This window comes from Bubalus kerabau, chromosome 6, assembly GCF_029407905.1.
Source record: "Bubalus kerabau isolate K-KA32 ecotype Philippines breed swamp buffalo chromosome 6, PCC_UOA_SB_1v2, whole genome shotgun sequence".
NCBI lineage: Eukaryota > Metazoa > Chordata > Mammalia > Artiodactyla > Bovidae > Bubalus > Bubalus kerabau.
The window spans coordinates 24,715,100-24,737,403 of record NC_073629.1 but is presented as its reverse complement, the minus strand read 5'-3'; the positions used below and the strand labels follow the sequence as shown (position 1 = coordinate 24,737,403).

Below are 22,304 nucleotides of genomic sequence, written 5' to 3'. Positions count from 1 at the left end.
TGAAGATTTTTTGTTTGTTTGTTTATATTTTTGTGTCTGTGAAGATATTTTGTAGATGTGGTTAACATCTACAATCAGCTGACTTTAAGTAAAGGAGATTACCCTTAATCATGTGGGTGGATCTCATCCAATCATTTGAAAGGCCTGAAGAGCAAAAACAGGTTTCCTGAATAAGAAATTCTACCTCAAAACCTAATAGTAACTCTTGCCCAAATTGCCAGCCTGCCCTATAAATTTCATTCTTGCAGGCCCCTCAGTTATGTGAGCTAATTCCTTAACCTACACACACACACACACACACACACACACACACACACACACACACGTCACTCACGTCACTCAGTCAAGTTTGACTTTTTGCAGCCCCATGGACTTTAGCCCACCACTCACCTCCATCCATGGAATTCTCCAGGCAAAAATACTAGAGTGGGTTGCCATTTCAAGGGATCTTCCTGACCCAGGGGTAGAACATGGATCTCCTGCATTCCAGACAGATTCTTTATTGTCTGAGCCACTAGTGAAGCCTGGTGTTTCTTGACCTCCTACTTTTGCATTCCAGTCCCCTATAATGAAACAACATCTTTTTTGGGTGTTTTTTCTAAAAGGTCTTGTAGGTCTTCATTCAACTTCATAGAACCATTCAACTTCAGCTTCTTCAGTGTTACTGGTTGGGCCACAGGCTTGGATTACCATGATATTGAATGGTTTGCCTTGGAAATGAACAGAGATCATTCTGTCATTTTTGAGATTGCATCCAAGTACTGCATTTCAGACTCTTTTGTTGACCATGATGGCTACTCCATTTCTTCTGAGGGATTCCTGCCCGCAGTAGTAGATATAATGGTCATCTAAGTTAAATTCACCCATTCCAGTCCATTTTAGTTCACTGATTCCTAGAATGTCAACGTTCACTCTTGCCATCTCCTGTTTGACCACTTCCAATTTGCCTTGATTCATGGACCTGACATTCCAGGTTCCTATGCAATATTGCTCTTTACAGCATCGGACCTTGCTTCTATCACCAGTCACATCCATAGCTGGGTATTGTTTTTGCTTTGGCTCCATCCCTTCATTCTTCCTGGAGTTATTTCTCCACTGATCTCCAGTAGCATATTGGGCACCTACCGACTCGGGAGTTCCTCTTTCAGTATCCTATCATTTTGCCTTTTCATACTATTCATGGGGTTCTCAAGGCAAGAATACTGAAGTGGTTCACCATTCCTTTCTTCAGTGGACCACATTCTGTCAGGGCAAAGGCTAATAGAGTTTTGCCAAGAGAATGTACTGGTCATAGAAAAACCCTCTTCCAACAACACAAGAGAAGACTCTACACATGGACATCACCAGATGGTCAACACTGAAATCAGATTGATTATATTCTTTGCAGCCAAAGATGGAGAAGCTCTCTACAGTCAGCAAAAACAAGACTGGGAGCTGACTGTGGCTCAGATCATGAACTCCTTATTGCCAAATTCAGACTGAAATTGAAGAAAGTAGGGAAAACCACTAGGCCATTCAGGTATGACCTAAATCAGATCCCTTATGATTATACAGTGGAAGTGAGAAATAGGTTTAAGGGACTAGATCTGATAGATAGAGTGCCTGATGAACTATGGATGGAGGTTTGTGACGTTGTACAGGAGACAGGGATCAAGACCATCCCCATGGCAAAGAAATGCAAAAAAGCAAAGTGGCTGTCTGAGGAGGCCTTACAAATAGCTGTGAAGAGAAGAGAAGTTAAAAGCAAAGGAGAAAAGGAAAGATAAAAGCATCTGAATGCAGAGTTCCAAAGAATAGCAAGGAGAGATAAGAAAGCCTTCCTCAGTGATCAATGCAAAGAAAGAGAGGAAAACATCAGAATGGGAAAGACTAGAGATTTCTTCAAGAAAATGAGAGATACCAAGGGAACATTTCATGCAAAGATGGGCTCGATAAAGGACAGAAATGGTAGGGACCTAACAGAAGCAGAAGATATTAAGAAGAGGTGGCAAGAATACACAGAAGAACTGTACAAAAAAGATCTTCACGACCCAGATAATCATGATGGTGTGATTACTCACCTAGAGCCAGACATCCTGGAAAGTGAAGTCAAGTGAGCCTTAGAAAGCATCACTATGAACAAAGCTAGTGGAGGTGATGGAATTCCAGTTGAGCTATTTCAAATCCTGAAAAACGATGCTGTGAAAGTGCTGCACTCAATATGCCAGCAAATTTGGAAAACTCAGCAGTGGCCACAGGACTGGAAAAGGTCAGTTTTCATTCCAATCCCAAAGAAAGGCAATGCCAAAGAATGCTCAAACTACCACACAATTGCACTCATCTCACACACTAGTAAAGTACTGCTCAAAATTCTCCAAGCGAGGTTTTAGCAATACGTGAACCGTGAACTTCCAGATGTTCAAGCTGGTTTTAGAAAAGGCAGAGGAACCAGAGATCAAATTGCCAACCTCCACTGGATCATGGAAAAAGCAAGAGAGTTCCAGAAAAACATCTATTTCTGCTTTATTGCTATTGCTATTGCTAAGTCACTTCAGTTGTGTCCTACTCTGTGTGACCCCATAGACGGCAGCCTACTAGGCTCCCCTGTCCCTGGGATTCTCCAGGCAAGAACACTGGAGTGGGTTGCCATTTCCTTCTCCAATGCATGAAAGTGAAAAGTGAAAGTGAAGTCGCTCAGTCATGTCTGACCCTCAGCGACCCCATGGACTGCAGCCTTCCAGGCTCCTCTGTCCATGGGATTTTCCAGGCAAGAATACTGGAGTGGGGTGCCATTGCCTTCTCCGATTTCTGCTTTATAGACTATGCCAAAGCCTTTGACTGTGTGGATCACAATAAACTGTGGAAAATTTCTGAAAGAGATGGGAATACCAGACCACCTGACCTGCCCCTTGAGAAACCTGTATGCAGGTCAGGAAGCAACAATTAGAACTGGACATGGAACAACAGACTGGTTCCAAATAGAAAAAGGAGTATGTCAAGGCTGTATATTGTCACTGTGCTTATTTAACTTCTATGCAGAGTATATCATGAGAAACGCTGGGCTGGAAGAAGCACAAGCTGGAATCAATATTGCCAGGAGAAATATCAATAACCTCAGATATGCAGATGACACCACCCTTATGGCAGAAAGTTAAGAGGAACTAAAAAGCCTCTTGATGAAAGTGAAAGAGGAGAGTGAAAAAGTTGGCTTAAAGCTCAACATTCAGAAAATGAAAATCATGGCATCTGGTCTCATCACTTCATGGCAAATAGATGGGGAAACAGTGGAAACAGTGTCTGACTTTATTTTTGGGGCTCCAAAATCACTGCAGATGGTGAATGCAGCCATGAAATTAAAAGACACTTACTCCTTGGAAGGAAAGTTATGACCAACCTAGATAGCACATTCAAAAGCAGAGACATTACTTTGCCAACAAAGGTCTGTCTAGTCAAGGCTACGGTTTTTCCAGTGGTCATGTATGGATGTCAGAGTTGGACTGTGAAGAAAGCTGGGCGTTGAAGAATTGATGCTTTTGAACTGTGGTGTTGGAGGAGACTCTTGAGAGTCCCTTGGACTCCAAGGAAGACCAACCAGTCCATCCTAAAGGAGATCAGTCCTGGGTGTTCATTGGAAGGACTGATGTTGAAACTGAAACTCCAATACTTTGGCCACCTCATGGGAAGAGTTGACTCATTGGAAGACTCTGATGCTGGGAGGGATTGGGGGCAGGAGGAGAAGGGGATGACAGAGGATGAGATGGATGGATGGCATCACCGACTCGATGTATGTAAGTTTGAGTGAACTCCGGGAGTTGGTGATGGACAGGGAGGCCCGGCGTGCTGTGATTCATGGGGTCACAAAGAGTCGGACATAACTGAGCGACTGAACTGAACTGAACTGATATGTATACACACACACATATCAGTCAGGGTTCTCTCTTATATAAATCTATCCATTAATATCTATGTGTCTCTATCTATCTCTGCCTATTGGCTTTGTTTCCCTCGAGAACCCTGACACGATTACTATAGCTTTACAGTAAATCTTCCAATCATATGATTTTAATTCTCCAACTTTGACCTTCTCTTTTAAAATCTTAGTCTGTTCATACAGTAAAGCAAAGAAAAAGTCTGACATTCTGCTGAGTGTTCAAAAAGCTGTACAGAAAGATAGGGTCTAAGTTGGACCATGAAGTTTTTACAAATAAACCTAGTAGGATGGGTGCTATTCCATTTCAAGGGAAGGAAACTGTTTGAACAAGCCCTCAGAAGAATAATTTTCCCCAAATACTCTGGAAATTGGAATTGTCAAGTATGGCTAGAGAATAAAGGACATAAAGAAAGAGCAGCATGTTAGAAAACATAACTGGGGTTAGTACCCTTTCATTTGCAAATGAAGAAATGAATTGAAACTGATTCCTGGTTTCTGTACAGAAAGGAATTTGTTAATACAAGCTACTGAACAATTCAAAGGTTTACAGCTTCAGGCATGGCTGGTTCCAGAAAGCTCATTCATTCTCTTCCCCATTCCCTGCCCATTGTCAGCCCTGATTCTTACTATGTGGTTTCAGTTACAACCAGGGCTTCTCCATTAGGTGTACCCTGAGAGCTACAGGCTTATGTTACTTATATAACTTGCCATCTTTGTAGAAAGAAATCTTCTTATTTTCACATTAGTTTCAGTAAAACAAAAATTATCCCAGAAATGAGTCTCATTGGACTAAGTGATGTCACATATATCTACACCAGAACCAGAAACTGTGTTCTAGCATACACTGACTTGCTAGACCTCGGTCATGTGAGCATCAGTGAAGTGGGGGAAAGGGAGGTGGAGGGCAGAGATGGAGATCGATGGAATCACGGCAACCTTCTCAACTTCCTCTCTCAGGGACAAGTTTTGCAACTCTGTTTGCATTTGTTTTTTCATTTTATCCTTAACACCTTCTGTTGGCTGCTGTTTTCTACACTGCTCCTTTCCTTTACAGAAAACGTGCCTAAACTCCTGTTTCTTTCACCAGAAGCGTCAGTATCATATGTGCTGATTCCGCCACGGTGTGCTGTCCCTGGGTGTCAGTCGGTTCTCTCCAGTTTATCGCTGTCACCACTGGAGTTTGCAACAGCTTTCAATCTGGCTCCTTTGTGAATCTCATTAACATGCAGTTATCACCTCTCTCGAGATCATTATCAGACATTAACCAAAACCAAAGCTAATAATGAAGTCTGAAGAGTCTGTGGCAATACCTCTTTCACAGGAAACTAGGGAACTTGACAGAGGAGGAATTTGAGTGAGAACATGGAAAGGGCCTCCTTTCCCAGCACTCGGAGTCTTCATCAATCCCAAAGGGAGACCTTGAGAGGAAAATGAAAGAACCACCATGTAAGGACAGAGAGATAGAGAAATATACCCAGCACCTGTTCCTGGAAATTCAGGGTAAAAATTCTAGCCCTGAGTAGATGCAAGGTTCAGAGGTCTGAGGTTACAAACAATGGTTTAAGTGGGAACTCAGTGAGCAAGGCTAAATGGAGGAGCAGTTGACAAAAAAAAAATTTAGTTGTTCTTGTCCACATTCTGAAATATTCACTCTTTGGTCTTAGAGGTGTTGTCAAGCTGCTTTTTTCTGGGCTGGTGGTTCAGTTTTAGCCTGAGTGTCAGAGTATGATATCCTTACCATTGCTGAAAAATATAAGCTTCTTCTGTTGACCTACAGTTGAAATTGTTTTATGACTTGGAGCTTATCCTGTTCTGCTCACTGTTGATCTTGACTGATCTTCATAATCATCAAATCCATTGATTCACAAGTATTATCCTCGCTCAGCTGGACTACTGCACCAGCTTCCTAGCTAACTGGCCTCCTTATGTCCATCCTGTGCTCCACTCCCCATTATGAAGACACCCAACCCCTTCTCCTTACTATAGTCAGCAGGAACCTCTCTAAAACACAAATAGATACCAGACAAATAGTAAGGCAAACATTATCAGCAGTGCCCTGCTTTGTGTATATGGTAAGAAAGTAAAAACCACTGAATGGATTAACACTATGAGCCTTTAAATGTAGCTTGGCCACGTGCCTATTTCTATCCAATGAGTTGCAGGGGGGAATCAAGTAAGTTAGTTCTAGGCTGGAGCATTTATGACCCAGGGTGGGGGCTTCCCATGTTTAGCGTGTGGTGACAGCCTCCATCAGCTGGTTTTCTGTGGGATTGCAATGAGCAGAGCTTTCCTGCCAATCTGCATTGAACGGATAGGAGTAACCACAACCTTGTTTCAAACTACTAAATTTCTAGGGTTGTTGTTTACCAAAGTATAGCCTATTCTGATAGATAAAGATGTCAGAGCAGGAAGAAAGATGATATTGTAACAACAAAGAAACCCCAATGTGACCCCCAAAATAAATGACATTGGCTAATAGGCCAGGTGGTGGGTGGTAAGAAAACTGATATTGGAGGCTGGAAAGTTGATGATCCATGTTATAGATAAAGCATTTGATAAAAATGTCACCACCAGTCATTTTGGAGGCATACCATGCATCTAATTAACATACAGATCTATGAGAAGAGTTTGGGAAGCAGAATATTGTAGTGTGCACTGGTCTTAGTTGGTTATATGTAGCAAGGTGCGATTAGAAGGAGATGCAATCAGAAAGAATTTGTTTATTTACAAGCAGGAATGAAAGCAAATAGAGAAGATTTAAAAATTCAGGAACTAGAAGAGTTGCAAAGTCAACTGCTTCTCAATTCTAAACTATAAAAAGTAGGAATAAAGAAGGCTGTGAGCAACAAAGGCTAATTAAAATGCAGCCCTGGAGGGAGGATCAAATTGAGGGTATACCATTGTACAGAGTGTTAAAACCCCTGAATGAAGTAACATGTCTTAAAGATCCAATGAAGGGTGGGGTATCCAGTAAATAAAAATAAAGATGTGACACTTGAATTAAGAGAGAGAGAAAGCAAAGGAGATGAGAAATAGCAAATATGGAAGCCATGTTTCAGAAAGGACTGAGGGTGTGGTTAGCAGCATATTAAGCTAACTGAAATCCAATATATGAGGACTTTCATTTTTTTGTATTGAAGTATAGCTGATTTACAAGTTTGTATTAATTACTTCTGTATAGCAAAAGGATACATCCCTGGTGGCTCAGACGGTAAACAATCTGCCTGCAATGCGGGAGACTCAGGTTTGATCCCTGGATTGGGAAGAGCCCCTGGAGAAGGAAATGGCAACCCACTTCAGTATTATTGCCTGGGTAATCCCATGGACAGAGGAGCCTGGCCAACTATATAGTCCAAGGAGTCACAAAGCATCGGACATGACTGAAGCAACTGTACAACAACAAATATATATATACACATATGTATTCTTTAAAATCTATTCTTTCCCATTATGGTTTATCATAGGATATTGAATATAGTTCTCTATGCTGTATAGAAGGACCTTGTTGTTTATCCATTCTGTAGATAAAAGCTTACATCTGCTAACCCCAATCTCCCACTCCATCCCTCCCACAACACCTCTGCTCTGGTTCGTGAGTGTTTGAGAGTTATACACCAAGGAATCATAGGCTTTGACTAAAAAGATGGTGACTGTTATGACCTGAGCTTCTAATCATCTAGGGCAGGAAGTAGACTGGCATAAATTCTCAGTGCCCTAGGAAATCATATTCCCTAATGCTTATTTTAGAGGTAGTCAGTGGGATGAAAGAACAAGAAGAACATCCCATAGGGTGGATAAAGCAGTGAAAGAGAAGAACGGATGAGGGAGCTCTTTCAACCTGATGAATCAGAGATTAATTAAAGTACATTTCCACACCAAGCAGGGGGCCTCAAGAAGTTAACCCAGTAGGGTTCAGAACTTTAGCAGGCCAGTGTTTGCTTCATTCTTCCTCTTTACTGAATAGGTGTGCTTATTGTGGTTACTATGTGGAGTTACCATCCCCACTGTGAATTGGGAAGTGAGAACAGACCACTTGGATTTTTGGTTCATAGCTCTTGAGATAAAAAGATGCCACATCCAGACCTGACATACAAATTGCAACCCAAGTTATCATGAGCAAGGAATGTCTACGCTTCATTCAGGTATCCTAAACTTTAATTCCTGACTTGGGATATTTAAGATCATGGCATCTGGTCCCATCACTTCATGGGAAATAGATGGGGAAATGGTGGAAACAGTGTCAGACTTTATTTTGGGGGGGGGGCTCCAAAATCACTGTAGATGGTGATTGCAGCCATGAAATTAAAAGACACTTACTCCTTGGAAGGAAAGTTATGACCAACCTAGATAGCATATTCAAAAGCAGAGACATTACTTTGCCTACAAAGGTCCGTCTAGTCAAGGCTATGGTGTTTCCAGTGGTCATGTATGGATGTGAGAGTTGGACTGTAAAGAAAGCTAAGCACCGAAGAATTGATGCTTTTGAACTGTGGTGTTGGATAAGGCTCTTGAGAGTCCCTTGGACTGCAAGGAGATCCAACTGGTCCATTCTAAAGGAGATCAGTCCTGGGTGTTCATTGGAAGGACTGATGCTAAAGCTGAAACTCCAATACTTTGGCCACCTCATGAGAAGAGTTGACTCATTGGAAAAGACTCTGATGCTGGGAGGGATTGGGGGCAGGAGGAGAAGGGGATGACAGAGGATGAGATGGCTGGATGGCATCACTGACTCGATGGACGTGAGTCTGAGTGAACTCCGGGAGTTGGTGATGGACAGGGAGGCCTGGCGTGCTGTGATTCATGGGGTCGCAAAGAGTTGGAAACGACTGGGCAACTGAACTGAACTAAACTGAACTGGGATATTTAAGTTGTCTCAACTGAACTGAACTGAACTGGGATATTTAAGTTGTCTCCTTGGGGAAGGGATGAGCATGTTCCACATGTATTAAGAACACAGCACTAAATTTTGGAGACTGAAGCCAGGTGATAGCAGATATTTGTCCTATTGGCCAATATTCAGCTCACCTCTCCTATGAAGAAGACAGAAAAGTGTACTTCCTCACACTCTTGAAGCTAGATGGGGCCATATGATCCACCCTGGTCAATGAATTGTGACCAAAAGAGAGGTGAGCTAGAGTGTTTAAATGACAATACAAGACTCTCTGATTCAGTTTCTTGCCAACTGAGATGACTCTGGATGACTTTTAGACATCTTACTCCATGTAGAAGGAGGCTGCTAAACCTGGGTCCCTGAGTGACTAGAAAGAGCAGAGGTTTTCTGCCAACCTGATCTAGACATGCAGTGAAAAGTACACTTTTGTTTCAAGCCACTAAAGTTTTACAGCTGCTTATTCTGCAACATAGCCTTTCATATTCTGAGGGATACACTTACTTTTTGCAAAAGCAGAAAAAAGAGGTAGAACTAAGATGTAAATTCACTTCTCTCTGGTTCCAAGGTCAAGGATTGACCACTACCGCACTGTCAGCCAATCCTTGAATTAGGGCTGATAAGTAAAATTCAGCACAGCTTCCAAAAACATAATGGGGAAACTACCTGATAGTTTAGTGGTTAAGAATCCACCTGCCGATGCAGAGGACAAGGGTTTCATTCCTGGCCAGGAACATTGCACATGCCATGGGGCAACTAAAAGCATGTGCCACAATTACCGGAGCCCGTGTGCTGCAACTGCTGAAGCCCATGTGCCCTAGAGCGCATGCTCTGCAACAAGAGAAATCACCACCATGAGACGCCCATGCACTGCAGCTAGAGAAAGCCTGTGCACATCAGTGAAGACCCAGTGCAGCCAAAAGTAAAAATAAATAAAATGACAGAGTTTAAAAAACATAATGGAAATGGGGGAGGACAGAGAGGGATCCTAATATGATTGCTCAAAGAACTGGGGGATGAAATTATAACACTTTACCTGGATTAGCTTATGTTCCTCATGTGAAGAAGATGAAAGTTAGAGATACTTAGAAATTCACTCAGGAAACTGTTTGAGAATTAGCTATGGAAGTAAGCATTAATTTATTATGTTCTACTTGGAAGATTCTGCAGCAAACACTGAATGACAGGTGGCTGTGTGTGTGTGTAGGGAGGGATAAGATGAGGTTGGGGATAAGGGGCCTGGATGATAATTGGGAAGGAAGGAATTGATAATAGTTTGACTAGGTAAATATCGCATTTACTCTTACACAGAAATTGTTAAAAGGACTATAACAGTTGAAGTTCAAGCTAGGAATTTTAGCTATTATACAGTAATCAAGAAATACATTTAGGTATCTATAGAATTTGGGTAGAGGTTTCCCTGGTGGCCCTGTCAATAAGGAAACCACATGCAATACAGGAGACTCGGGTTTGATCTTGGGTCAGGAAGATCTCCTGGAGAAGGAAATGGCAACCTTTTCCCAATATTCTTGCCTGGGAAAATCCCATGGACAGCGGAGTCTGGCGGACTTTTATATTTTCCATAAAAAGTACGTGTTTCATTCTTACTTTGTTTACTTAATGTCATCTGTTTTAATAAACTTTTATATAACAATGGAACTACATAATTATAAATCTCTGTATGAGGTTGAGAGAAACATTGTAGCCTAGAATTCCAGAGGTTGATAAATCTCGATGGACCATGTTGTTACTTTACTGACATCTGGTGGCCATGTAGCTTAATTGCAGGAATATTTTTTAGCGTGGCAAGTAAAATGTGAAGATTGACCTTCACATCATGGAGTAATATTTGCAAGTAATATCTGTAGTAATATTGGCCTTTTAATTTTCTCAGTCTTCTATTACTCACTTTTTCATATTTAATATCATTTTCTGGACCCCATCTTTCTCATTTTCCCTTTTTCTCAGACACATTTATTTGTGGTTTATTTATTTATTTATATCCAAGATACCCAGTACATTTCTGAAGGAAAAAGTCAGAGAAAACACTGAGCCTGCCAGAGTCCTGTATCCAGGATTTCAGAGTTTCCCGAACTCATGTAGTAAGAGATCTACCAGAACTTCCATTCATTCATTTATCTAACATCCACACAGGTCCCACTGTGTCCAAGGACAATGTCAGATGCTGAGAATTTTGAAACAGAAACTGCAGTACTTGCCTTCATGGACTTTACTACCTTAAAGGATATAAAATTAATAATTTCTATATAGTAAGGGTATAATAGATCACTCTGGAGCATTCCAAATGCTCAAATCCTACAGATTTCAGAATCACTTTCAGCTGGGAATGAAGCTCTTAGGAACAACCTCTGTGTGTGTGTGTGTGTGTGTGTGTGTGTGTGTGTGTGTGTGTTTATAGAGGAACCCATTCTATACTTGCCTGTTTTATCTGAGTTTTAGGTATATTCAGTATAGGGATTGTTGTGTTGTGTGTTAGTCGCTCAGTCACGTCTGACTCTTTGTGATCCCATGGACTGTAGCCCACCATGCTCCTCAGTCTATGGAATTCTCCAGACAAGAATATTGGAGTGGGTTGCTATTCCCTCCTCCAGGGAATCTTCCTGACCCAGGGATCAAACCGAGGTCTCCTTCATTAGAGGCAAATTCTTTACCATCTGAGCCACCAGGGAAATCCTAATGTAGTGATTTAAAAATAATATATGTGAAGTGTTTAGCTCATTGCCTGAAAATCAGGAAGCACTTGAAATGTTAGCCAATGCCATTCCTCCACTTGTGTATTCCACTAGACTCTCTATGGCCAGGCACCATAATGACAGTTGGGGGTGCTTAAATTAAAAGACAGCTCCTGGCTTTAAGGAGTTTATGAGACTAGTGGAGGGAATAAATATGAAATGAATTAAATAATTTCAATGCATGTGGTCGTTGTAAGATTAGCAGATAGAAGTAGGAGAGGGAGAATTAAGTTATTCTGGGGAACCATGCATAGCTAACCTTTGAACTGAACTACCAAATACAAACTAGATTTGCCCAGGATACTAAGAAGAAGGACATTCTATTAGAGGGTTCATTATGAGCAAAACCATGAGGTGCAAGAGCACATGACCTGTTGAGTAGTTCAGGATTACACAAGCATAAAGTGCTAGGAAAGAGAAGTTGGGATGAGACTAGAAAGGTAATGAGATCCATCAGGCTTGGATCCATCAGGCCTTGTAGGATATACCAAAGAAATTAGAATTTTTATGGTAGACCAGGAGTGGCTCAGACTGGTGGCCTAGGGGCTTTGTGGCTAAGAGATGTTATGTTTGGTTTGTTTTGAAAGACCACATACCTAGACAGGTCACAGTGCCAACACCTGAGTGCATATTGTTTTACTAATGGTCATACCCTGAGTTCGTGTTGCCTGTGGGTGTCCGTGTTGAAAGCCCAGTTCTACCTGATGGATGATAGAAAACCACTGGAGAGTTTTGAGCAGGGGCACAGCATAATTATCTATGTGTCTCCCTAATGGTAATGTGGTCCATGAGATAGGAGAACTAAGACTTGGTGATGAAGACCAGTAAGAGACGGTTAGAATAGTCCAGATGTGAGAGCCTGAAAGGGGCAGCGGCAGAGGGCATGCACATAAGATTAATTTAAGAAATAGAAGAATTAATTTATTCTTTATAATAAGAAAGAGAAGAACAGGACCCAATAAGCAATTGCTTATGGGTTTGTTTTGTTTGGTTGGTTGGTGTTTTAGTAGTGAGTGGGGGTGGTGAACAAGAGGAAGGAGTCTAGAATGACTCCCAGGTGTTTAGCTTGGGCGGTTGAGTGGGTGGTGGATAGAGGTACCATTCCTAGAGAGAGTCCCACCAGGATGTGAGGGCATGTCAGGGAGTGAGGTCAAGTGTTAGGTCTGGACAGGTAACATTTAAGGAGTATTGTGGACATTCTGGCAAGGATGGTAGTTGGGATGGATTACAGACCAGTAACAAGTTATGGAGGTGAAATAGGATGTGGAAAGGTTCTCAGGAACCAAAGGTATATCTATCTCTTATGACTTACAGAGGAGAGATCCTCAAGCTTAAAGTCAGAATAAGAATCCACTAGCTCTCCCATTGCTGATCCAAAGAGTTCTAAAAAGAACAATAGTGATAAGAATAGTAACAGTAATACAGTGAAAGTGTTAGTCATTCAGTCACATCCGACTCTTTGCAACCCCATGGACTATAGCCCAGCAGGCTCCTCTATCCATGGGATTTTCCAGGCAAGAATACTGGGGTGGGTTGCCATTCCCTTCTCCAGGGTATCTTCCCGACTCAGGGATCAAACCCAGGTCTCTTGCATTGCAGGCAAATTCGTAACCATCTGAGCCACCAGGGAAGCTCAGCAGTAATATAGTAGTTGTCTTTAATGAAATTCTAGTTATGTGTGAAGGCCTCAGTTGTTTCATATATTCCTCATAACAACCATATATAATAGTGTGCTTATTTTCTCCATTTCACAGATGTGAAAACTGAGATGTAGAGAAGTTAAGTAGCTGGCCCAGATCACACAGTGAGTGAAGGGGTGGAGCTGGAACCTGTCTTCGTGCTGGCTACCACTCATGATTCCGACAACTTAAGCAAGCAATGAAATAGAAGGATACCAGGGAGGCTGGTTTCTTTCAATAAATGTCTACCCTTTCCGCCAGTCGGCACAGTGCCTGAAGTTTAATTTCAGAAATGTATTTCTTAGGATCTAACTGGTTCATGAAGAAAATTTTCTCAAATCTTTTTATTCAGGTTGAAAAACCTCTGAGAGTTGAAGACCTGGTCTGAATTTACAAAGGTGCTCAGTCTGATTGCACATTAGAATCACCCCAGGTTCGGGGATTGATCTCTGAAAACACCCACAACACACAGATACCATATATATGTGTGTATATATATACATGGCATCTAGTCCCATCACTTCATGGCAAATAAATGGGGAAACAATGGAAACAGTGACAGACTTTATTTTGAGTGGGCTCCAAAATCACTGCAGATGGTCACTGCAGCCATAAATAAAAAGATGCTTGCTCCTTGGAAGAAAACCTATGACCAGCCTAGACAGCATATTAAAAAGCAGAAACATTACTTTGCCAATAAAGGTCCATCTAGTTAAAGCTGTGGTTTTTCCAGTAGTCATGTATGGATGTTAAGAGTTGGACTATAAAGAAAGCTGAGCACCGAAGAATTGATGCTTTTGAACTGTGGTGTTGGAGAAGACTCTTGAGAGCTCTTTGGACTTACAAGGAGATCAAATCAGTCAATCCTAAAGGAAATCAGTCTTGAATATTCATTGGAAGGGCTGATGTTGAAGATGAAACTCCAATACTTTGGCCATCTGATGTAAAGGACTGACTCATTTGAAAAGACCCTGATGCTGGGAAAGACTGAAGGTAGAAGGAGAAGGGGATGACAGAAGATAAGATGGTTGGATGGCATCACCAACTTGATGGGCATGAGTTGAAGCAAGCTCTGGGAGTTGTTGATGGACAGGGAAGTCTGGTGTGCTGCAGCCCATGGGGTCACAAAGAGCCAGACACAACTGAGTGACTAAACTGACTGATATATATATATATATATGCATATACATATACATACATATATATATATATATATATATATATACACCACATATATACGTGTGTTTTTAAATAGTGATTCAGATTTGCAACAGAGGTTAAAAACCAATGAAAATTCAGTAAGATGTAAATTCTTGTTGTTCAGTTGCTCAGTCGTGTCCCTCCCGTGAGTCTTTCTGGGAGTCAGGAGTTTCAGGATCCAGAGTGATGCAGAGACTGTGGGGAGTGGGACTTCTGAGATCTGTGGGTTGGAAGACTAGGTTAACCAGACTTATTTTTTTTTCATAGTTTTGAGGGAAAGGAAACACATACCACTTGCTGTTAGAGTTATGTGAGTGGAGGATGGCTCCACATCCCCAGAGAGCTAAATGGAACCATATTGGGCCCTCCCCATGCCACTCAGCAGAGATGCTTTTCAAGGGAGTGAAATGTTTTATTGAAGAAACTCCAAGGAGGGAGGAAAGAAGCTTGAGAGAGGGGGAACCTGACAGGTCAGCAGATGGAAACAGCCCCTTTCATACATGTGGCTAAAAGCTGGAAGTCCATCCCTCGGAAGGCATAGCAGCAGTCCACAGGTCCAGGACGCCTTTCATCTGCCTCTTTTCAGCTTTGGGCCAATAGGAACTGAGAAATTCACAGCCATCCTGTGAGAAATAGAAATGGAGGCCCACTTTTAGGCTCTATCCAGCTGATAGCAAGTGGGACAGAGCCCCTGGAGTCTGCAAACTTGGGCCTTCTATTTAATTTTGCCACTTCTGTAAAATAAGGATAGAAGAAATCTTTTTTCCTGAGTGGTTGTGAAGATTGAAGGAAATTATATATGGGAACTGTCTGGCATGTAACAGGTACTCAACAAATGTCTCTTCCATGCTCCTTTCTCCCAGGAGTGCTCAACAACTGTGTGGTCAAAATATCATGGACTAGTCATTTATTCCCTAGGTCAATTTTCTCAAGAGAAAAAAATGAAAAAGGAAGTAATGAGACCCTCTTCTCCTGATATGATAGGAAACCACAAATGTGAGCTCCCAATTAAATCAAAGGATTATTAGTTAGCAATAATATTTGCTAACTAATATTATAGTTATAATAGCAAAGATTATATAATACAATATTGGCTCCTCTACACTTCCCAACCCCTGCAGTTGGTGGGACCATTAGGCCAACTCTAGCAGTGATATGTGAGCAAATATGATGCATGTCAATTCCAGCTCAGTGGGTAAAAGGCCATGTGTGGCTCTTTAGCCTCTCTCTTCTCTTGCCAAGGTGACTGAGGAGGACTCATGTGCTAAATGCTGAAGTCACAAGATGATGCAACCTCGTCAATTTGGGTCCCTGGGTGACAAAGTGGAACACAGCCCCTGAACAGCACTTAAATTTGACATGTAGTATAAATGAGAAATAAACTTTTGTTTTGGTCTTAAGTCACTGAGATCTGGAAATTGTTACTGTGACATAACCTATTCTAGCCTGATTTCCAAGTCTCACACCTAGCCTAATGTCAACACCCCACAGTTAATAAATTATTTTTTAACAAATCAAATAAATATCTCTAACCCGGACGGCTTCCCAGGGTTTCATATTTATTCTTTCCAGTCTGCTGTTGGGCAAATCCATTTCTCTGAATTGACCTCTCTTCTGGCACTCTAAACCTCTGCTGGTAGCACCCTAGTTTTCCAGTCACTAAATCAAGAAATATAGGTATCAACCAAGACATCCCCAGTGCCAGCCATTCCACTTCAATCCAATCATGAAATGCCTCTAAAAATATCTCCTAAATATCTCTTCCATCTCTTCATCAGCTCTAGGGTGAGTTCCTTAGTTATGGAGCTCATAATCTCTTGTCAGAACTGTGAACACTCTATCTCTTGCCATGTCCTCGACCCATCAAATCCAGCTTCCCTACTCAAGCCAGAATGAATAGCTACATCATAAACCTAACTCTGCTTAAGACCACTGATGGCCCTCTGTGGCCCTTTACAGGATGGAGCCCAAGCTTCTTGGCTTGTCTGAGAAACTTCCTGGCACAAACGAGCTGGATCTTACTGCACTTTCAGCCTCATACCTGTCTTTGGCACACGGTCTTTGCATGGTAAAGATTACTTGTAGCTTCACCCACTGTGTGTGGTGTCCTGCCTCCTCCCCCAACTCTGCCTGGCTGGATCCTATGAATTCCCAAAGACTCACCCAGACATCACCTCTACCAACTCTTGCCTGCCCCTCCTTATGTGTTTCCACACACTCAGGCTACATTTTCATCTCAGTGGTAGTGGCTCCTTTATAGTCCACAGATGTGAAGATGAACATGCTCTACCTTATGGGAAAGATAGACCCAAAGATCTTTCTTTGACTCCTTCAGGACACGTTTCATTTAGACATCACTGGGTTCTAGATCTCTGTCTCGTAGAGTCTCAGAATAATATGTCTGAGGAGTGTTCAGTACGTAGATGTCCTTCTTTCCAGCCTACCTTTCTTTCGAGTTTCCTTTCCTTTTTTTTTTTCCCCTCTTTCCATCCCTTCTTTGTTCCTTTTTGGCTAAGGGGTCAGAAAGACTGGGTTCAAACCCAAGCTCCATCACTTATTAGCTGTGTGACCCTAGGAAAAGCCTCATAACTTCTCTGAGCCTTATTTTCCTCATTTGGAAAATGAAGATAGTCATATTCCCCATAGAGATATTCATCTCACTGGATTCTCTTAAGAATTAAATATATGTAGACGGGGGAGCCTGGTGAGCTGCCGTCTATGGGGTCGCACAGAGTCGGACACGACTGAAGTGACTTAGCAGCAGCAGCAGCAGCAGATACAAAATGGCTTCCCAAGAGGCTCAAGTGGCAAAGAATCCTATTGGCAGTACAGGAGATGCAGGTTCGATCCCCTGGAGGAGGAAATGGCAACCCACTCCACTGTTCTTGCCCGGGAAATCCCATGGACAGAGGAGTCTGGTGGGCTACAGTCCATGGGGTCGCAAAGAGTCAGACACACCTAAGCACAAGCACAAACAGAGATACAAAATATTTAGAATAATGCCTGATATAACGTAAGCTCTCAAATTAATATTTGCTAATATTATTACTTTCTTTGACTTGTTCAATGAACAAATAATAATCAACATTTAATAGTCATTTCTAACCTAAGTTAAGCCCACTGGTATTTTGGACTTGGGCCCAAACCCCCCATTCACTTGCCTGAATCCCTTGGTCTAGATACTGCAACCAACATTCCAAACCAGAGTTTCAGTCCTTTGACTTAAGACTTGTTCCCCCTTAAAGCACAAATACCACATAAAGTCTTATCAATCATTTATAATGCCCTTATTGAAGTAGTCCTTAGACAACTGCAGCTGGAAATAATAATAACTCATATTTGTATGGCACTTTACAATTTACAAAGCAATCTCACATACTCTTGTTCTTTTGATCCTCAGAAGAGTGCTGTGGAACAGGAGACGCAGGAGTGCTTAGGACTGTTACCATTTTAGAGAGGAGAATACTGAGACTATCGGAGTCTGGGGGTCCAGGTTCCCACAGCTCAATGTGTGGGATAATATGAAATATTATACAAAAGAAAGTGACCTTAAGGAAGCTTCATTTTCACAGAGGAAGCAAGGAAAATGGAGAGTCATACTAAGGGAGGCTGGAAGGCAGAGTGACTAATAAGACAGATCTTAAGATCACTGGCCCCTTTTTCTTTTTTTCCCACATGCTTTCCTTTTATTATTTTTTTAATTTTATTTTTCTTGGCTGAGCACCATGCATGGCATGAAGGATTTTAGTTCCCTGACCAGGGATCAAATCCATGACCCATGCAGAACAAGAAGAAGAGGACATTATTTAGTACATGAGTTCAGACAGTCCGTGTTCTGGCTTCAAATTCTAGCTACATGGTCTTGGGCAAATCACTTACTCTTTTAATCCATTTTCTTTATATGTAAAATGAAAATAGTAAAACCTACAGGAGAGGCTCCTTTTAGAATTAAATAGATGCCCATGCAGTGCCTAGAACCTGATAATAAGGTACTATTATCATTATTGTCTCATACTAATAGTAGTGTCTTACCTTCAGAAATAAGTTTAGTGTTTTCACATCCTTTAAAAAAAATGTATATATCCTCACCAAAGCTATGTGACGTATAGAAAGTACAGGGTGAGTTTGATTATTCCTATAATACTGATTTCTTTAAAAACATTGACCAAGAGGGTGAGGGCGAGATGATATGGGAGACTGGCACTGAAACATGTAAAATATCATATGTGAAACGAATCGCCAGTCCAGGTTTGATGCATGATACAGGGTGCTCGGGGCTGGTGCACTGGGATGACCCAGAAGGATGGGACAGGGAGGAAAGTGGGAGGGAGGTTCAGGATGGTGAACACATGTACACTCATGGCGGATTCAAGTCAATGTATGGCAAAACCAATACAATATTGTAAAGTAAAATAAATAATTAATTAAATAAAAATATCGACCAGTTTGGCCAAAGTCACAGTGAGAATAATTGGTTACTGCCGGAAGCAGGACTCCTAAACTGACACAATATTAGGACTAGAGGGGAGATGGGATCAACCAGTGATCCTCAATGAAAAGCATTTGGAAACATGAGGACATTTTGATTGTCCCAATACCAGGAGGTCCAGCTGGCATCTAATGCCTGGCCCAGAGTGCTAATATTCCCTAAGTGCAGGATAGGCCTGGCCCCAGATGCCAACAGCTCCCCATTTAAAAACACTGGTATTCCAGCCTCGATTTGCAGTTGAAAAATCTGAGACCAAGCATGGTTAGATTACAGGTTCTCCTTGGCTTTCCCATGGGATATGATCAAAAACTGCTTTTACCCCTCTGCCTGGTGAATGTGGTCCCTGAACACGTGGGTATGACTGTGGGAGGAAAAGGGCCACTGGATTCCACCAGCCTGTGGTGCACAGTTGACCGTGTCTCCAAGAGCAGTTCCTGTTAACCCCCCAGACATAGGTCACCCACCCAGAACCGGGTGGTGCCCCTAGCCCAGATGTGATGAGGGCATAGAAGGAGCCTACCAAATGCTTCCCAAGTAAGGAAGCATTTATCAAACCTAGTCAGACTTCCCAGGCCTAAGGCTCTGAAATCCTAAAGGTAGAGAGAGCTGAGAACTGGGGATCCCAGGGCCTGAGCAGAGCTCCTGGCTGGCTGGGAGTAGTCAGCAGCTCCACCCCTGCCCGCTCTTGCTTGAGCAGCACCAGGTGTGCAACTTCCAGCTAGAAGTGGCCTTAAAGTGTTTGTAGTCCAAAACCAAAATCTTATAGGTAAAGAAAATAATAAAAAGGCAGCTATCATCTTATATAATTCTACTACATGTGGTCACAGACTAAGCAGTTGGCACGTACAGCCCCATTTAACTGCCACGGCAACTCTGTGAGATGGGTGTTTGTATCCCCACTCACACACTGAGGAAAGTGGAAATACAGCACATCAGTGTAAAGTGTTAGTCTCTCTGTCCTGTCAGACTCTTTGTAAACCCCATGGACAGTAGCCCGCCAGACTTCTCTGTCCAGCAAATTCTCCAGGCAAGTATACTGGAGTGGGCAGCCATTCCCTTCTCCAGATCTTCCAGACCAGAGGGAGGGATCCACCCCAGATCTCCGGCATTACAGGTGGATTCTTTACTGTCTGAGCCACAAGGGAAGCCCATCAGTAAATCTAGCCCATCACTCAAATCCCAAAGAAAATGAAAGTCTTTAGTCCTTCAATCATGTTGGACTCTTTATAACCCCATGGACTATAGGCCACCAGGCTCCTCTGTCCAGGGGGATTTTCCAGGCAAGAATACTGGAGTGGGTTGCCATTCTCTTCTCTAGGGAATCTTCCCGACCCAGGGATTGAATGTAGGTCTCCTGCATTGGCAGGCAAATTCTTAACGGTCTGAGCCACTAGGGAATCCCAAAGAGGCAAACGGCAAAGGTGGGATTTGAATCAAGGTCTCTCAGATTCCGCAGCCACTTTATGGTATTTGAAAGAAGGCTGTATATTGTCACCCTGCTTATTTAACTTATATGCAGAAGCACAAGCTGGAATCAAGATTGCTGGAAGAAATATCAATAACCTCAGATATGCAGATGACACCACCCTTATGGCAGAAGTGAAGAGGAACTCAAAAGCCTCTTGATGAAAGTGAAAGAGGAGAGTGAAAAAGTTGGCTTAAAGCTCAACATTCAGAAAACTAAGCTCATGGCCATCTGATCCCATCACTTCATGGCAAATACATGGGGAAACAGTGGAAGCAGTGTCAGACTTTATTTTTGGGGGCTCCAAAATCACTGCAGATGGTGATTGCAGCCATGAAATTAAAAGACACTTACTCCTTGGAAGGAAAGTTATGACCAACCTAGATAGCATATTCAATGGCAGAGACATTACTTTGCCTACAAAGGTCCGTCTAGTCAAGGCTATGGTTTTTCCAGTGGTCATGTATGGGTGTGAGAGTTGGGACTGTGAAGAAGGCTGAGCGCCGAAGAATTGATGCTTTTGAACTGTGGTGTTGGAGAAGACTCTTGAGAGTCCCTTGGACTGCAAAGAGATCCAACCAGTCCATTCTAAAGGAGATCAGTCCTGGGTGTTCTTTGGAAAGACTGATGCTAAAGCTGAAACTCCAGTACTTTGGCCACCTCATGAGAAGAGTTGACTCATTGGAAAAGACTCTGATGCTGGGAGGGATTGGGGGCAGGAGGAGAAGGGGACGACAGAGGATGAGATGGCTGGATGGCATCACTGACTCGTGGATATGAGTCTGAGTGAACTCCGGGAGTTGGTGATGGACAGGGAGGCCTGGCGTGCTGCGATTCATGGGGTCGCAAAGAGTCGGACACGACTGAGCGACTGAACTGAAACACAGGAAACGGGGTTTCCCGAGCAGAGGGGTTGGGGGGACCTGACGCCCCAACTTCTCACTCCGGTTTCAGTGTGTTTTCGGCCAAGCTGAGCTGAGTCCGGCTGGGGATGTCAAGACAGGACAGCTGGGCGTGAGACGCCTCCCTGCCTCCCCCGGCCTTGGGGGATGTTGCCCAGAACTTTCCCCCACGGCTTCCATCCCTCCCAGCCGTAGCTGCACTGAGGACCTGACGGGAATATTACCCCCCCCCCGCCCCCCCCGCCCCCCCCGCCCCGCAACGGGCAGGGGGAAACCGACCTCCCTTCCCCCAAACCGGAGCCGCGGAACTTCAAAGCCAAGGGCGGCGCGTGCGGAGGGGAGGAGGTGTAAATCTCTGCTTCCCTCGGAGCTGTGAACATTCGCGGCCCCGCCCGCTCCCGCCAGGTGTCCGCGCCGGCTGGCCCCGCCCCCGCCGCCCCCGGCCCCGCCCCGCCCGCCGGCGGCTTTCAAGTGAATCGAGGCCGAGAAGATGACAAGCCTCCTGACTGATAGATACGCGGAGACCTCGCTGGTGATTTATTGGCTTTCTGCACCTGACGAGAACCACTAGGCCTATCTGAGGAGGGAAATATATGGGCTCTCCTGACTCCAAGTGGCAGCCGCGGGCCGAGCATGTGATCTCAAGCTGGGCAGGGAGAGAGGAGCTGTGCACCGGCCTGTGTTTTGTAAGCGGGCCCGGGTCATAAAAATGTCAGCACGCGATATATTTCTCGCGGGGAATCCTCTCTGGGCTCTTGCCAGTGCCTTCTCTCCCGTGGCTGGCAGCCTGAGCCGGGTAAGGGTGTCGCCAGCAGCCTTAGCCCAGGCTTTATTCCGCCGGGTGCCCAGCGATCCGGAGGACCGGGCGGTCCCTTTGCAGCACACCCCACCGTCCGCTTCTCCCAGTGCGAGGGTGGGATGGGGTCTCGCGGCGGCCCCTGGTCGCATTGGTCCTCACACCGGTCTGAAATCTCTCACCATTACGTCTGGCGCTGGGGACTTAAGACCTCAGAGCTGC

The 22,304-nt window shown here is 43.4% G+C and overlaps 2 long non-coding RNA genes across 4 annotated transcripts in view; one reads left to right on the top strand and one right to left on the bottom strand.

Moving 5' to 3' along the window:
* LOC129654854 (uncharacterized) overlaps positions 1-13,750 on the top strand; it is a 105,904-nt gene extending 92,154 nt beyond the window's left edge. For all 3 annotated transcript variants that reach the window (XR_008715618.1, XR_008715616.1, XR_008715617.1), the window contains one exon: positions 13,306-13,750. This is a non-coding gene — a long non-coding RNA (uncharacterized LOC129654854). The remainder of the gene's footprint in view (positions 1-13,305) is intronic.
* A 768-nt stretch (positions 13,751-14,518) lies between these two features.
* Positions 14,519-21,657, bottom strand: LOC129654856 (uncharacterized). Its single transcript, XR_008715619.1, has 3 exons — positions 21,566-21,657; positions 14,931-15,053; positions 14,519-14,650 (listed from the first exon to the last, which is right to left on the bottom strand). It is a non-coding gene; the product is annotated as an uncharacterized LOC129654856 (long non-coding RNA).
* Positions 21,658-22,304: the final 647 nt, after the last annotated feature.